Source organism: Dicentrarchus labrax, unplaced genomic scaffold (genome assembly GCF_905237075.1).
Source record: "Dicentrarchus labrax unplaced genomic scaffold, dlabrax2021, whole genome shotgun sequence".
NCBI lineage: Eukaryota > Metazoa > Chordata > Actinopteri > Moronidae > Dicentrarchus > Dicentrarchus labrax.
This window is the reverse complement of record NW_026136715.1, coordinates 26,463,251-26,479,827: the sequence shown is the minus strand read 5'-3', so window position 1 is coordinate 26,479,827 and position 16,577 is coordinate 26,463,251. Positions and strand designations below refer to the sequence as shown.

General features: G+C 39.6%; 1 long non-coding RNA gene across 1 annotated transcript; it reads left to right on the top strand.

Moving 5' to 3' along the window:
- Window positions 1–4,176: 4,176 nt before the first annotated feature.
- LOC127377315 (uncharacterized) lies at window positions 4,177–7,525 on the top strand. Its single transcript, XR_007887665.1, has 3 exons — window positions 4,177–5,281; window positions 5,386–5,451; window positions 5,612–7,525. It is a non-coding gene; the product is annotated as an uncharacterized LOC127377315 (long non-coding RNA).
- The last annotated feature ends 9,052 nt before the right edge of the window (window positions 7,526–16,577 follow it).

Genomic DNA, 16,577 nt, shown 5'->3' with positions numbered 1-16,577 from the left:
AAGTATTTCTTATCATGCTGATGTATGTTCATTAATTTCGTTAATTTATAATATTTTTAATTTATAATACGTTTGGTTTTAATGACTTATTTGAAGCTATAAAAAGAGGAGGTTCATGTCATGATTGACAGGTGAGTCCTAAAGAGGATGAGACTTGGGTGAGACTTTGATAACCATGATCACTACTGTGCAGACTCTGTGATGTCACCAGCACAAGATGGTATCCAGGATATTTTGGCTTCATTCATCTTTTATACGTAGAATGTGTCTATGTACAAAGATCAGCACAGTGCAGTGGTCTGTGCAGGTGTATTCAATTTTCAATTCTTTTTTTTATTTGTACAGCGGATACTGAACGTCTTCATCGTGATCGTATTCCATTTGACGCCTTTCTCTGGTAACAACCTCTCACACACCTTGCTGCCGTATTTGCACATGGCTGTATTTCACCCAGCAGATATAGAAGTTTTGTTCTGAGAGCCAGGTCTGCCTGTGGCGGCCTCTCTCCACAGCTGGGCTGAGCACTCACTGAGTCTGTACATGGTCACAAATTTCCTTAGGTTGCTCTCCCTGTGAATATCTCCCTCTTTCACTCACACACAGACACACAGACACACGCAGTACTCCATCAGCACTCCATCATTCCTCTGGCATATAGTGTTTGACCTTTCATTAGTCAGCCTGCACACTCTGAATTCAACATGAGTCTGTTTACATTCTGCCCAACATGGCAGGGTCGTCTGGCGCCCAGACCATGACACACAGAGTCACAACAATAAAATTCAGCATGGAAAGCAACAGTCATATGAATCTATAATGTAATAATGAGGATAGAGATTTTCATTAGTTTCATATTACAAAACCAGTCGAGGTGAATGTGATGATTTCAGAGAGGAGCAAGGAGGTTATAGCAGTATAAACCACAGGTAATTATACAGGGTAGACAATGCCTGTATGTGTGTGTATCATGGCATAGAAAATGTTAATGAGCTGGTCTCCATTCATCTGGAAAACAAAGTGTTAAAGGGGACACAGAGAGAAAAAGAGCAAGGAGGCGAGAGAGGCTGAAGCCTATGCTTGTTATTCGATCTCTGGCTGCCGCTTTCTTCGGACTATGTACAGGTTAGGGGAGGATCAACAGCTCTACTTTCTTTCAATCTTCTGTTTGTTATTTTTCCTGGCCTAGTAATAAAATATATTAGTTAAAAAAACTCATCTAAGACAAGTTAGAGGGGGTACAGAGCTCAAAAAGAGTTAAATGTGCACATTGTGAAATGTATAGTGCGCAACTTACACAATGTAAAAACATATGCATGTACTGAGTGTGTGAATGTGTGAATGTGTGAGGACAAAATAGTGAAACCATTACAAACACATCACAGGCGACTTAAGTTCAATTCAGGCCACTGGTGTTTGACGTGTCTTTTTCATAGCAAACTTTTTGACGTGTCAAAGGACAGCTGTAATTATTAACATTCATTGGTGTGTTTATTTCCTGCAATACCAACTCAATATGTCTGGCATATTAACACCATTGACCAATTGGCCTTTTTCACAACAAAGTTTATTTATCTGGATTTACTTTGTCTGCTACCTGCAAGCAAAACCACTGATTGACTAGTAAGAACTAGTGCAAGCAAATGGTTTCTTTTGTTAAAGCTGCACTTGAACACACCAAAAAGCAGCTTTTGTCTATGAGGAAATCAGCCAGTCCACTTACAAAGACCGATTACTGTCAACGTATAAGCTGACGACAAAGGTCAGCCACAGACACTTCACAACAGCCGAACTGTGCCTGACAGCCTGCTCTCAGCTTGGTGTATAATTGTTGTGTGTTTATTTTGGCAGTGGAGTGGAAACAACAGGTTGTCATTCATTTATATTGTAATAACTGAATATTGGTTGAGGAAGTAGGACTCAAATGGAGACAGAGGAAACATTCAAATTCATTTGTCACATGTACCCTTGCCAAAGGAGGTCTTAGGCAGTGACCTCCTTTTGGATCATAGTGGCCTGAGGGTAGAAGTGCTTCCGCTCACTCAAAACTGGTGGAAACACGGACTAGTAGTGATGGGTCGGTCGCGAACGATCCGGCTCTAAGAGCCGGCTCTTTGAAGTGAACGACGAGAGGGATCTGTTTTTTTTACATTTTTTTCCCCTGTTTTTTCTGTTAAAGCTGCGTGATTGGTCAAGATGTGTGGTGGCGTCTGTGTATCTACACTGAGCAGGAGGGGGGAGGGAGGGGTTACAGACACACAGGCACAGTGAGCACACAAACAGGTGGGAGGGAGACCTGTGTGAGAGAGAGAGAACTAGGCACTACATAGACAGAGACTACACACTGGAAAGGTGAGGAAAATGAGTGACAGAAAATGTAGTAAAGTTTGGACACATTTTAATGTGATAGACAGTTCACAGGCAGAGTGTAGACTGTGCAAAGTTAAACATTTCATATCGAGCAGATTTTTGTCTAATTGAGATGGGTCTTTGTTTTCGTATTTTATAATTTATTTTTGTAGCACTCTGTTCCATGTTGAGTATATTAAGTATATATTTGCTCATGGTGGTACTGTTGGGTCTCTGAGTTCGGTCTAGACCTGCTCTATTTGAAAAGTGTCATGAGATAACTTCTGTTATGAATTGGCACTATACAAATAAAATTTAATTGAATTGGTAAATGGACCTGTACTTGTATAGCGCCTTTCTAGTCTTCTGACCACTCAAAGCGCTTTTACACTACGTGCCACATTCACCCTTTCACACACATTCACTCAGAGATGGCAAAGTCCATCGAACAGAAACTAAAATTCATACACACTCACACACCAATGCATGGCATCAGGAGCAATTTGGGGTTCAGTATCTTGCTCATGGATACTTTGACATGTGGCACCAGGAGCCGGGGATTGAACCCACAACCTTCCGATTAAGGAATGACCCACTCTGCCTCTGAGCCAGAGCCACCTGTTTTTTTGAATTAATAAATCCATATAAATAATAAATATTTGATATAATGCAAGTATTTGCATTAGATATTCATTTTACACATAATTTGGTAATAAATTAATTTAAGCAACAAAAAATCTGAGGAGCCACTTGGGAGCCGAAAGAGCCGGCTCTTTTTAGTGAGCCGAGCCAAAGGAACCGGTTCTCTAAAAAGAGCCGGAATTCCCATCACTACAGACTAGTTCACTACAGATTCCAAGAACCTATTTGGTGGAAAAACACTATCAATGCTGGCTGGTGTATCCAGTGCCTTCTTTGCAACCACAGCCAGGAGAAAAGGTTGTTATCTGTGTAGTTGAGCTAGCCATATCTTACTCTTGAACCACCTGGTGTATCCACTGGGAAGGGTAGAACATTGCCTTGTTATACATTCCCCACTGTCACCCCAATCCGTATTCACCATAAAGCACACGCAGTCCTCTGTCCTGTCAGATCGGTAAAAGAGTCATCTGGTTGGATTACGCTGTCCGGTATTCCAGGATTTCTGTAAAACAAAAGACGTTGCAGTTCCTGATATCCCGTAACTAATGCAGACATGGGGGTCGTCCACTTTATTATCCAACGCCTCTACAAAATAGGAAGTAGGCTGCTACTTATACTGGGGCGGATTACTAATAGGGAGTAGCTGTGCAGGCAGGTGATGAGGTCAGGTGGGGAAACTCAGCAGTTGATGAGATGATATGATATCCAGGTACACATGTACAGCCTGACCTTCTTTAAAAGGACCGGTGTGCCAGATTTATTTCATGTTCATCATCATCAGTCACTACTATTAGTGTAGTTGTTGCTACTGTTGTTGCTGTGCAACTGTCTGTCTGTCTGTCTCTCTCTCTCTCTCTCTCTCTCTCTCTCTCTCTCTCTCTGTCACCCCAACTGGTCGAGGCAGACGACCATCTACCTAGAGCTGAAGGATCTGTCCTAGGTTTCTGCCTTTTAACAGGAAGTTTTTCCTCTGTTTGCAGAGATTCCAAGGACCAGATAGAGAATAAGCTGGAAAATGTCCAAACTGTAACGAGTTGCCTTTCAAATGACAGGAGGTTAATTAAAAAGATATTTTATTGTAGACGTTGAGTGAAGAGATAGCATTAAACTATCGTTGCGGAAGCCAGAAAAGCTGGTAATGTAACTGAGGTTAAAGGAAGAGGAAGAGGCAAAAGTGGGGGAGCTGTCAGGGCTGGATGAGGGACAGCAGCCAATAGTGATGGGAATTCCAGCTCTTTTTAGTGATCCGGAATCAGCAATGACAGCTGCTCCTTTGGCTCTCAAGTGGCTCTTCATTTCTGGCTTTTATAATTCAGCCACATTTTGTAATATTTTGACCTATGATTGGTATGTGGACAAATATATAATTTAAATAAGTCAACATAATCATACTAAACCTAAAAGTTTACATTGTGTGGTATAAAAACCTTAAATAATGTAAAAGCATCAATCATGATTACACATGTAGCCTACATTTTATTTATATATTATATTATAACTCTTTTGTATGTTGGTGACTGTGCAACAGGCTGTTACTAGCACTTAAGTGAGACGTTTCTGGATTGTATTTAATACGCAGGGCAGCTGCTGGCCTATCTTAATGTTTATTTGACTAAAAACTATGCATTTTCACATAAGTTTAGACTATTATCATTACAGTATTTATTTAAAAACCCACACAGATTGTAGTTTTCTACATAACACTCAGACATTAGCAAGAAATATGTATTAGAATGTATTTATACACTGATCAGCCGTAACACTGTAAGCACTGACAGGTGAAGTGAATAACACTGATTATCTGGTTATCATGGCTCCAACAGACGAGCTACTGTAGCTCAAACTGCTGAAACAGTTAATGCTGGTTCTGATAGAAAGGGGTCAGAACACACAGTGCAGAGCAGTCTGTTGGTATGGTGTGAAGGTATTAGTCCTTCCTCTTGTCCTGTCATATTTGTTGCAAATTAATATAACAGACTAAATACAGCTTTTCTTTTAGCTTGTTCCTAAGTCATTATTAGTTTAACAAGTGCATTGTGGTTGTAACAACAACTACAAACAAAGCAGGTGGAGATATTCTTTTTCTGCTTTGTACCTGAGTTGTCATCAACATCACAGCCTGTCTGCTGTGTGTGTGTGTGTGTGTGTGTGTGTGTGTGTGTGTGTGTGTGTGTGTGTGTGTGTGTGTGTGTGTGTGTGGTGTGTGTGTGTGTGTGTGTTTGTGTGTGTCCTGCTCTCTGTGCTGCGGAGGAGAGAAACAGAGAAGCGGACCCATAAATGACAGCAAAACATGGTAAATGCACTGCGCTCTGTATATAAAACATTATAATTATGATGATTAATTATCATTTGTTTTGCCTGACGCACAACATGTTGTGTATTCATTTATAAAAAAAGAGAGAAGAGAGAGAAGAGGAGGAGAGAATGGAAGTCCTCCAAAGAGGCTGATGAGCAGTAACTGAGGTTTGTATTTATAAAATAGTAACGTTATTATGTTCCTCTCTGGTCTACATAATAGGACCAACACTGTACAGCAATGTTACTGTAATGTCTATCTGGGCCATATCAGATCATGCTACTTATAAAGCCTATCCTTTGTTTTTCCTGTGTTTTCTTTCTTCAGCGGCTTCTAGAAGAGATGAGCCTGGAGGACCACAGGGAGTTCATCACCCATCAGGATGCTTCAGCGCAGGCATGGTGCCCCACCTTTTGCTGGAGTGCCAGGAGTCCTTGTAGGGGCATGTCTACAGACCGGGAGAGGAAATGCGGTGGCCAGGAACCTGCTGACTGTGTGAGCCTACTACTACCCAGGTTTCATACGGATTCACAGGCAGCAACGGGACCACATTACGGTATAAGGCCACATTAGGGAGCCTGGGGAACAGGGAGCACTGTTCTGGTGCCTATAGAAACTTTATTGGCACTTTAGGTTATCATGGCTCTTTAGGACAGGGAAATTAACTTGTCATCCTCAGCTGGTGGGACAAGTTCCATGATCCCCAAAGACACTACACCGATTTCCTTCCAGGCCCTCTGGCATGGGCATCATCAAACACATTTTTTCTTATACTTTATTTAAATAACAATGACCCTTTTCTTAGTTTATATTCATGATTTACTATGTATATGTATACCTAACCAACAGAAATAATACCACAAAAACAAGACTACTGGTCCCATCAGAAAATTAAGAAACCCTGGGTGGTCATGATGTGCATATGCTACAGGTGGTATTTTATGTTCTAACATAAGTGAGAGATCTAACAAATCCCCACAGGGTGGCAATACTCACAATGAGACCAACACAGTTAAAAAGCAGTAAGTGGTGCCCCTTAAGCAGTTGAGAGACATTCTGCTTTCTCCTGGCAGGTGAAGCAAAGATGGAGTACGCATTTATTTTCAGAAACCTTTTCAGGCAAACTGCAGAGACCGTAAATCAATCAGCAATGGAGCAAAGTGATTTTTGAGAAGAACCGCCAGTCCATATTAAAATCCTGCTGTTGCATTAAAAACTTGTCAATAAGAAGGCTGCCCTAAAACCCCCACCTAGCAGTCAATATTGAAAATTGATCCAGACACTGAACCGTCGTATAAATCAACACATAACCTAGCTTATTGATTGACACCGTTAAACAAACAGGCAACATTTACAGTTGCAAACAGGATTTTATTACCCACTAATATCAGTGAAAACACAATCATTTATCTTCCTTTCTTTACACAATATTAAAACAAAGGCAAATGAGCAATTCAGAAACACCAGAACATCAAAACTGTGACGCTGCAGCCACAGCTAGAAAGAACTGCAGACAGTCACGTCTGACGATACAGATTGTTCTGATTCCCCTGTAGAGCCACACTGGCCAACTCAAATGTGTGTTGTTTATGCAGCAAAAGGTTAATATCTCGATGAGGGCGCTCTGATTGAACTGCAAGGATCTGCCCTTGAATCACCCACCTGCTGAGTCCAGAGGCACATGGTGCAAGACTCTTCTTGTGCTATTTTCTCAAATTTGTAGGCAGCCGTACAACAAAAAACAAATAACCCCCTTCATCACTATCAAATCTATGCAATGGAGACTTAAATAACACAGGAGCACAGGTGCATCTTGGTTAGATAATAGGTACCGCACTCCAGAAAACCATCAACAATTTGCATATAACCATCACCTTTTTACCAAGGAGAAAGGTAGAGACACTGCATAAAAGAATACGTGTGGGGTTTACAGTACACCAAGACCAGAATCAGGTTTATTGCCAAGCAGGTTTTCACATGCAAGCAGTGTGCCTTGGTGTATTGGTGCAGAACAGTAAACATTGTACAAGAACAATATAAATAAAGACAATAAAAAGAGACAGTATTAGGGAAAGTCCAAACTATGAAGTATAAAGGATATTTGCAATGTGCTAGATACAAGAGATGTGTGTATGTAATGCATAGATTCAAGGGAGCACTTAACTACATCACTATGAAACTGTGCATCATATCTAAATATTGACTACATGCCAAAATGCCAAAATAAAAGGTACTATGTGGTACCCACCATTCCGCTACATTTAAAATAAAATATGTTACATTAAAGTGTTTCATGCGCCCATGATGAATAAAAAACATACTTCATATCAAGCATTTCTACTGCACCAATGTGAAGAAATACAAAAACAAAAGTTCCATATTTGTACCTCCAAGTGGCATCGTTTCATATATTTGAGGTACAGTAAAAGCAGGTACAAATATGGAATTTTATTGTTGAAATTCTCCAAATTGTTGCAGTAAAAATGCTTGATATTAGGTATACTTGTATTCTTATATGTGTAGAAGTCAAATATACCTTCCATAGCCAGGAAATATTGAGCAATATGTTTTTACTGTACCTCAAATACATGAAAAGATGCCACTTGGAGGTACAAATATGGAACTTTTGTTTTGGCATTTCTTCACATTGGTACAGTAGAAATGCTTGATATTAAGTATGTTTTTTATTCATCATGGGCGCATGAAACACTTTAATGTAACATATTTTATTTTAAATGTAGGTTCTTTTATTATATATATATAATTATAGCTTACTGTTCTTAATACCTTTATTTTGAAAACCGGAAGTGAATACGCTGTAAATTTAAGTGTGGCTGATTTGACCATGGAGATCGGAGTAACAGCTGGCTTGACCGCAGTTATCATATCACAGTCATTATCTCGAGATTTCGAATTAATTATATCGTTATCTCCGGAAAACAAAGTTTTGTTATCTCGAGATCTCGAGAAAATTAAAACGGAGGAAATAAAATGCATGAATGCATGGCCCTTTAGGGCTTCCATACAATGCTAAGTTGGTGCAGTACTCTTTTAAACCTGACAACCTACTAGGTTATTAGTTCATATGCAAATGTTTGTCTGCTAAGAATGCCATGGTGATTATCTCAGATGGACACACCTGTACTGTACTGATGAAGACAAGATAGACAAAAATATTTGGTCTTATATGGATTAATTCAGACTGAATTCAGAATCTTTGTTGGTAAATATAAATAGGGCTAACAGACAGATACTACCACACATGGTGGAAATTCTTCACCTGTGCATACCACAGTGACCAGCCATGACTGTTCAAATTCCAGTTCAATCCATGGAGCAAATCATCAAGAATGCAGAAGCGTGGATTACTATATTCTGAAGATTCACTGCACACAGCAGCTTGTGACCTTTTAAAATTCTCTCTTCCACTCTGTGTTATGAGCCCCCTCCAGACCACCACCGAATAACCTTATCCACAAAACAAAGTGTTTCTAGGGGAAAAACAAATGCATTCACTGTCTCCTTGTGCTTGTAATTTTGTCTTGATTTAGCTCAATGTCAGCGTTCCTCTGGGTTGATTAGAGGATCATTGAGCTTTAACAGTGATTGAGAGCAGCTTGGTGATTCCCTTCTCAGCCCATCAGGGTGTCCAGAACTCACTTAAGCAGATGTAAGCCAGCTAGAAACTCTTGTCTTTCTTTTCTTCAATTCTTCAGTTTAGATTTTTTTGCTGTTGCTCTTTTTGGATTCAGTTTGAAAGTGATTAAGTATTCTGGAAATGATTCTTGAATGGATATAGAACGCCTTAGTACTTGAACCATGCCTGACTTTAGTGTCATTTGGGCAAGAGTTTCCTTTCCCTACCTGCTGCCTGCAGGCTTACTTTTTTTTATTGGTTTACTTTGTATGAAACCCCTTACCCATTTTTTACACTTTAAGAAGGCACAATTTTCATTGTTAAAGTACTTGTTAGTTTTGCTCTCCAAGTGGATATTCTTTTATTATGTGGTTGGGAACTGGTTGTCAGGCTCCATTCCCCTGAGCTGAAACCTGTGAAATCAATACTGCCGCACACAAACCTCTTAATGACACTTCCTTTTTTTTAAAAAATGACTTTATTTCGATTTTCCAGTATCATCCACTTTCCAGCATCAACAAAGACCCACAATCCTAAAACAATATTGGGTCAAAGTGGGTCAACTAAAATGAACTATGAGAAATAAATAACCAATACAACTTAAACAATACAATCAAGGTCTTTAGATTCTGACTTTAATATTGAGTCCCCAGTGTCATCATTGTCCAACTATACTCATAAAAAGAAAAAAGGCCTCAAAGTAGGTTTGCATTTAAATTAATGACTCTTTTCAATGAAACTACTCACTACCTGATCAATAGGGTTCTAACCATTTATGTATCTGTGCTGAACTGTCATGAAGTTGTTGTTGTTGTTGTTGTTGTTGTTGTTGTTAAAAATGAGTGGGATGTAAGAGCTGTGAGGGAGAAACAAATTCACAAACATTTAGTTGATTTTGTGCTTCTTCCAGCTTTGGTCAGTCAACAAAAATGAATGTTATTTATTTTTATTTCTTCCTAGCAGCTGGTGAAATTACTTAAAGTGGCACACAGGAAGGCCTCTCCAAGAGGACACTACTACAAGGCTTATCACGACTTTCACAGAGCATTGCAGGCCAGGCTGAAGGGCAATGTTCACACCTGAGTGCAGTAAAAAAAGAGAAAATAATTACAACCCTGCTGCTCAAAGAACGAAAGTTCAAAGGAACAAAATGCTGCTCTCCTTCCAATTAATAACGCAAATAATCCCCTTATCAAATTAAGCAGTAGAAAAAGGAAAATGCTTTTAGAGAGTTTGCTGCAAATGTTTGATTTGTCATAACCTGGCAGGTAGCTCCCTGTGGCCGATGAGACATCATTAGCCAAATATTATATTTCCCTAACACATCACCTCAAAGTTGACCCTCTGTATTTTTGCTAATAAGCCCTTTTAAACACTTATAATTAAAGTTATTTTGCGAGTATCGAGGGATAAAGGGCACAGCACTTGCTTATTTTGCATGAAATTAAACCGCTCTAAGGAAATGGGCTTGTGCATCAAACCTCATAGAACTAAAGGAAAAATAACATAAAATAAAATAAAATAAAATAAAATAACATAAACCAATGTACAGTTGTTTATATACATATATAAATACACGTATACACCCAGGATGTAATTCTGCAGTGCCACCTGGGTTACGATTTGTGTGAAAATAATTAGAAATGTTTTGTATTTATATTATCTCTGCCAGGTGTATTCCCTTTTGTTGTTGCTGTGCACCTTTGTCTCTTTCCCTCTCTCTCTAACCCCAACTGGCCGAGGCAGACCACCTAGAGCCGGGGTCTGTCTGAGGTTTCAGTCTCTTAAAAGGGAGTATTTTCTTGCCACTGTCGCCAAGTGCTTGCTCATGGTGGGAACTGTTGGGTCTCTGTAAAGAAAAGTACAGTCTAGACCTGCTCTATTTAAAAAGTAAACTTTTGTTATGAATTGGCACTGTACAAATAAAACTGAACTGAATTGTTGAATGCACTTATTGTAAGTTGCTTTGGATAAAAGCATCAGCTAATGCAACATATTTAACACCTCATTGTTTAAGACATGCCTTGCACCAGCCTGCTTCAAGACTTCCACAGGACTTACAGACCCATCGCACTGACATCTGTGGTTATTTGAACGCCTACATTGTTTACACAGCCTTTTATTACATGGCTGAGTAGTAGTACTGAGTATTACTATAGAAACGTGTGTAAAAGCACAGTGGGCTAATGTGGTGTTGTGTCCTTTAGTTCATCCAGAGGTGGGAATGGTAAGAGGCAAGAAGGATCCTGAGTGCTTCGATCCACATTTAAACCCATTTCTCTTGTCATTTTCACTACTTCGTATCATTTCTGTCTATTGTCTTTCACCTTTTGTAAATCGAGAAAAACTATCAAATCTGCCTGGAGGGTAATCACAGGGTCTTTACCACCTCTTGGTATACTGATAGTTGATGCCACACACCAATTCAAACAAATTCTGAACCATGAAATTGGATGATCACGGACAGGTTAAGTTCTCACTCATAACATTTATGAGTCTATGAGCCTGCCTGTTCCTTAATTTATTCTGTGCTCCAGCTGTCATGTAAACACCAGAGATACTTTTCATACCTGGCAACTAAATGTGTAGGGGACACAGCATCGAGGCACCAACTAGAAACCAGAGGGGATGAGAAACAAAGGTCTCTCAAGAGCGAGAAGGAACGAGCAGAGAAACCTGTCAGTCTGCTCATTATTCAGCTAACCAGTGCTGACAGCCAGGTGGAAGCACTCAACTGACGAATGATTGCAAACCTCGTAATTACATCGACGTACAAACAGAAGCGGACAACAGTTAGATAAACAAGAAAACACGACAGAGGTTCAAAAACAAGTTGAACCTTTTCTTCTATTCTTTATTTCAGTGTCACTAGTTCTATCTCTACTTCTTCTTTTCTCCTATTTTTCTTCAGTTTGGACAGTTCCAGTGTTCACCTTTCCCTTGCAATGCTATTCAACCACTAGTAATCAACTTGCTACCAAATTGAAGTTCAAAGTAATTTTGCTATTCAGCAAAGCAACACCAGCTCTGTCTGAGTGGGATAATTTGGTATTCCGGCCACACTAAAACGAGACTAAGAGTGGCAGAAGAGAAGGAGAGCTTGATGGTTATGAGGGAAAACGAGTGGTCCAAAAAAAAAATATGTTTGAAAAAATAGTATGTGAAAGGACAAAAACTGTGATGAAAATTGAGGGTTTGGAGCAGGCAGGAATGGGAAGGACAGAAAAATTTAGAGGTTGAGGAAAGAGTAGCAGAGAAATGGAAATTAATGACACGCAATTTTTTTTTTTGGGCAGCGGGGGGGCAGAGTGAAGGATGATTGAGCTATTGAGAGACTGTCCTGCAGAAGCTGTTTATATGAGCTCCAACAATGATGCTCAAGTATGAGAGAGTCTGTCAAGACAAATGTGTGTCATCTGAACTCTGAGCCATTCGTGGAAAACTGTAATATGTCAGAATGTACAGATGCATTTGGTTGACTTCTTTAGTCTTCTGGTTGTTGTTGTTTTTTTTATATATATATATATATATATTTGATTGTATTTTGTGAATTTTCAGCACATTTCACATTTCTGTATTTGGTTGTTTTTTTTTTTTCTATTTGTAACATTATGCTGCATATAGCTGTTGTAAAATTAGGGACATTTTCATGTGTTTTGTTCTATGTGTTTTTGTTTTCTGAAGTTGCACTCTGAGGATTACTGTATTTTATTACAATGTTTGACACTACACTTCCCAGGGGTCAACGTCTCTTTCTTGCTAATGCTAACTACACAAAAAGTTGTATTAAACTGTAAGAGTTAGCAAAATGTAAAATCTTTACTTAACTTTATTCATTTATATTCACAACAGAGGTACAGACATGTCGTATTTAGAAGAACAATAAGAGCTTGTTAGAATTTAGCCTTCCTAAGTCCCGCCCCCCGATAACAGTTCAGCAAGCCCTGGTCAGAAACTGGTCATCCTCTTTCTTTCCTTTAGCCTACTTAGATATGCTATGTGCTGGGCTTCTCTATGTTGAAATGATGACCAAATTTGAAAGGTTAAAATAAACTTTTTAGAGAAATTTAGATCAGACTTAAAAAAAAGAAATCTTGATGGTGATCTATTTTCTCACTGGCCTCTCTGGGCTTCCATACAGACAATTTTTTCTCAAAGTATTAGAGATTTGTGAGTAATGTGTGACCTGGCTAATAAACAGACCTTGCACAACATCAGACAGCTTCAAGGACCAGAGGGAAGACAAGCTTTTTGTTGTCTAGCAGATGTTCTGATGATGACAAGACAACACACGCATGCTTCAGGAAACAACACGGCACAGTACTTTACATGCACTCAGCAAGTAAAGACTCCAACTGCAAGTGAAAACTTCAAAGATAGGGAAAACTTCAAAGTAAGAAAAATAGCTTCTCTTTCACGCTGCAGAAGTCTATTTGAAATTGTACCTCCTCATACCCAATTCCTTATTGGGGGGAAGTATTGTAGCTACTGTAGCCCCTAGCAGTGTCTACTGTATGAGCCAAATGAAACATGTGTAGGAAATTCTGTTGTGGCTGCATATATGGTGCTGTCTTGTTTAATATCAAAGGCAGTTATGTAGCCCAGGCAGTTGTTGTTGCAGCAGCAATCAGCTTCACTCTGACTGTGACAGAAACTGGAGTACTCAGTTGCACTAATGGTCAGCAGCTGCTACAACAACTCCTCCTGTACTTATCTGTAGAAGGCATCAGAGAACTGGACATTGATCCTTAGTGTACTCATCTCTGCTGACTCAGCTGAGGAAGAAAAAAGACAATATATATCAGCTCCAAAAGTGATCTTACAGTATTACAGAAAATCATGTGCAGTATGTACAAGATATGTATAACAAATACCGAAAGGAAAAAATATAGTTATAAGATGTCACTTTGAGTTTTAAATGAACCAAGGCATCTTTTCATAGCTATTCAATTCAGTTTTATTTATATAGTGCCAAATCATACCTTATTTATCTCGGGGCACTTTTCACAGAGAGCAGGTCCTGACCGTTCTTCTTTATAATATTTATAACAATTCCCATCATTAGCAAGCACTGATTAAGTTAATCATACAATATGTAATATCTGCAGCTAGGGGGTTGTTGTAATTACAGTCAGCTTATCCTGGTTAGGATTCCTTCAGTGTTCAGGAGGTTTCCTCAAGGAGCCCAAATATCCACATAGGTCTCCTCCTCTCCAAAACAAACCCACTGATTAAAACCAATAAAAACACAGAATAAAGCAGTTCCACCTTAAAAATCTGTCTTGATTCTGATGCTGTTGAGCAAATAAAGGACGTCCTGGAGGGGCTGCGAGCCGGGCTGCTGCTAACGTTAGCTCAGCTTGTTTCTCTGATATCTTAAGATCAAGACGTCCGATGACTAAAATCCTTCATCCGGTTCAAATCTAGAGTTAAAAGGCACCAAGATCTAAACAGTGGATGGTAAAAATGTGGCTTCAGACTGGATAAACAGTCAGTGTATGACAGCTTCTGACGGTGAAACACAGCGTTACCTGAATGAAATGACAGATTTCTCTGGGTTTGAACATTGTTGGAAACATTTGGGATTATTAATTATTATTAAGTATTATTAATTGGCCACACTTTAAATTAGCATAATAACCACATTTTACAGGGGAAATCTGTTAAATATGACGTGTTCGTGTATAATTGTGTGTTTGTGTGGGAGAAAGGAAAAATCATCATCAAAAATCATGCTCTTAACAGCACAAACTGTGTACTGGCAATTGTGTGCACAGTAAATTTCATCTGTGTGAATATAATGGGAACAAAAACTGGAATGACAGCTGATTCAGCTGTGCTGACGTCATTCGAAGCAGTAATAACCTGAGATTAAAGTTCAGAGTAAAGGACATCTCATTTCTGAAGTCAGTTTTATTTATATAGCTTAATATCACAATGGGGTGTCAAACTCAATCACAGAGAGAGAACCAAAATGAAAAACTGGGACTATGTCAAGGGCCAAAAAGGGTGAACATTTACCGAACAGGATATTGGACGCAAGTGCAAAAGAAAACATATTTAGGTAGACTATGTTCTTCTTCTTCTTCTTCTTCTTCTATTTACATGTGCCAGAGCCAGATGTTTGACATCTTTTCCTGGCTATCAGTTCATTAGTGTTTGGGGTTAGGTTCTGTGCTGCAGAGTAAAATGTGCATCAGTGAGACAACTCCTGTGTGGGTCTTTGTTCATCTTCATCCCAGAGAAAAGCTGTTTACACAGGTATGTGCTTCCAAACATGGAGAGCATTTGATCAGGATGTAGGAAGAGTTGAGGCATGGTTTTAGGGATGAAGCTTGGGAACTGTGCAGCTCCCACAGAATCATACTTTGCCTTGAGTGTGTCATTACACTGGAGGTCTATCAGCTCCATTTGGATGTTCAAAGGGGCTCTTTCCACATCAACTGCAAATGGATTGCTGAGCAGTTCAAATTTAAATTTCTGAGCTGCAAAGTCAGCAAATCGCCTAGTGAACTCTGTACCAAGTGCACCCAGTTTATCACAGCGTCGGAGACATAATTTGTCAGTGTTTGGCAACACAGATAGTGGCCCGAGTTTCCTTGCTGCATCTGGGTCTCCCACAGGCGTAGCTTGGCTTGGAAAGCTCTCGTTGCATCATACAGTGTGTCTGACAGGGATGTGTGTCTCTGATCACACATCCCTGTCCCTGAAGCTGGAGATTTAGAACAGTGAGATGCTTCATTATGTCGCACAAAAAGGCCAGCTCACGTCGGCATTTTTCATCCCAGAGCTCTGTGTTGTCTCTGCTTTCTTAAAAACTGCCAGATTTCCTCATGTGCCCTCCCGTCAGTTCATCTCACAGCAGTTTAATTTCATTCACACATTTAGATACTTCTTCAAATATGTCTTTTCTCGTGGTTGTGCCATGCATTGATTTAATTCCCCAAAGTTCCTCTGAAATGAATAAACTGGAGTCCACTCCGTGGGTGAATACCAACAGCTGTGTAGTATCAGTCACGTCGGCGCTCTCATCCATAGTAAGGGAATACGCAATAAGATCTTTTCCCTTTTCCATCAACTGTGCTTGTAAATCGGAGGCAGACTCATACACAATCAGCAACAGTATTTTTGTTCAACCTGATATTTAAATGTGCTTGCTTTTTGTTTGGACACATGTTGCACACTTTAATCATGCACTGCTTTACAAACTCTCCCTCTGTAAAAGGCTGGGCTGATTTAGTTATTTCTTTGGCCACAACAAAACCAGCTTTCATGGCAGTCTTTCAGTCTGACAGACACCAGAGTCTTTTTTAACTCCTCTACCTCTGCCACACCAGCTCCACAAACAAGGCAAACTGGTTTACTACTAATGCTAGTAAACAGATACTCTGCCTCCCACCTGTCTTATAAGACACTGTTTTCAGAAACCACTTTTTGTTTGGACATTTCTTTTGGGAGGCTTATTTAGATGTAATTAAAAGTGACGAGCATAGATGACTTCTGACCTCTGATGAGTGTGCAGGAAGGTGCGGCTGGGCTTGCAGGTTTGGCATGCTAGCTGTTGCAGTGCATTCTGGGACTTGTAGTATCAGCGGTGTGCGTCCTATACCGGCCAGGTATGATAGACATATGATATTTTCTCACGGGCCTGATATA